The sequence below is a fragment of the Otolemur garnettii genome, unplaced genomic scaffold (genome assembly GCF_000181295.1).
Source record: "Otolemur garnettii isolate 467f Iridium unplaced genomic scaffold, OtoGar3 scaffold00170, whole genome shotgun sequence".
NCBI classification, from domain to species: domain Eukaryota; kingdom Metazoa; phylum Chordata; class Mammalia; order Primates; family Galagidae; genus Otolemur; species Otolemur garnettii.
In genome coordinates, this window is record NW_003852565.1 from 264,416 (window position 1) to 266,578 (window position 2,163).

The following is a 2,163-nucleotide window of genomic DNA, read 5'->3' on the forward strand; positions in this document are numbered from 1 at the left end:
GCGGGTCCGGGCTGGGGATTCGAACCCGCCACCTTAGGTGTACGTGGCTGGCGCCTTAGCCGGTTGAGCTATAGGTGCCGAGCCAGAAGGGACATTTCTTAAAGCGATAGAGGCCATCGATAGCCAACCCACAGCTAATATTGTATTGAATGGAGTTAAACTGAAATCATTTCCATTCAGATCAGGAACCAGACAAGGTTGCCCATTGTCCCCACTGCTTTTTAACATTGTGATGGAAGTCTTAGCCATCACAATGAGGCAAGAAAAGGTGATCAAGGGTATCTATATAGGGCCAAAAGAGATCAAACTTTCACTCTTGGCAGATGATATAATTGTATATCTGGAAAACACCAGGGAATCTACTACAAAACTTTTAGAAGTGATCAAGGAATACAGCAGCATCTCAGCTTACAAATTCGACACTCAGCTTTTATATGTACCAACAACAGTCAAGCTGAAAAAACTCCTATTCCATTCATAGGAGTGCCAAAGAAGATGAAATATTTGAGAGTTTCCTTAACACAGGACATGAAAGATCTCTGTAAAGAGAACTATATAGAAAGCTCTCTAAAAAGAGAAAAGAAATAGCTGAAGATGTTAACAAGTGGAAAAACATACCATGCTCATGGCTGAGAAGAATCAACATTGTTAAAATGTCCATATTACCCAAAGCAATATACAATTTTAATGCAATCCCTATTAAAGCTCCACCGTCATACATTCAAGAGCACAAAAAAATAATACTTTGTTTTATATGGAATCATAAAACACCTCGAATAGCCAAGACATTACTCAGAAATAAAAACAAAGCAGTAGGAATCACACTACCAGACCTCAGACTATACTACAAATCCATAGTGATGAAAACAGCATGGTACTGGCACAAAAATGGAGAGGTAGATGCATGGAACAGAATAGAGAACCAAGAGATGAACCCGGCTACTTACCATCATTTGGTCTTTGACATGCCAATTAAAAACATTCAGTGGGGAAAAGATTCCCTATTTAACAAACGGCGCTGGGTGAAATGGCTGGCAACCTGCAGAAGACGGAAACTGGACCCACACCTCTCACCATTAACTAAGATAGACTCTGACTTTATTAAAGATTTCAACTTAAGACATGAAACCATAAAAATACTAGAAGAAACTGCAGGGAAAACTCTTGAAGAAACTGGCCTGGGAGAATATTTTATGAGGAGGATTCCCCGGGCAATTGAAGCAACATCAAAAATACACTACTGAGACCTGATCAAACGAACAAGCTTCTGCACAGCCAAGAACACAGTAAGTAAAGCAAGCAGACAGCCCTCAGATTGGGAGAAGATAGATGCAGGTTATGTCTCTGACACAGGTTTCATAACCAGAATCCGCAGAGAACCCAAACGTATTAGCAAGAAAAGAACAAGTGATGCCATCGCAGGGTGGACAAGGGACTTGAAGAGAAACTTCTCTGAAGAAGACAGGCGCACAGCCTACAGACACATGAAAAAATGCTCATCATCCTTAATCATCAGAGAAAGGCAAATCAAAACCACTTTGAGATATCCTCTAACCCCAGTCAGATTAGCCCACATGGGATGTTGGCAGCGTGGATGTGGAGAAAAGGGAACACTTCTACATTGCTGGTGGGAATGCAAACTAATACATTCCTTTTGGAAAGAGGCTTGGGAGGACACTTGGAGATCTAAAAATACACCTGCCAGTTGATCCAACAATTCCCCTCCCCTGAATATATATCCAGAAAACCAAAAATCACATTATCACAAAGGTATATGTACCAGAATGTTTATTGTAGCCCAATTCATAATTGCTAAGTCATGGAAGAAGGCCAAGTGCCCGTTGACCCATTAATGGATTAATAAAGTGTGGTATATGTACAGTGTGGAATATTATGCAGCCTAAAAGAAAGATGGAGACTTTACCTCATCCCCGTTTACATGGGTGGAGCTGGAACATATTCTTCTTAGCAAAGTATCTCAAGAAAGAAAGAAAAAGTATCCAATGTACTTAGTCTTACTATGAAACCAATTTATAGCTTTCTTATGAAAGCTATAAGCCAATTATAGCCCAAGAAGAAGGGGAAAGGGGAGAGGGAGGGGAGGGGAGGTGGGAGGATGGGGGGATGGAGAGTAATTGGTGGGACCACACCTACTGTGCATCT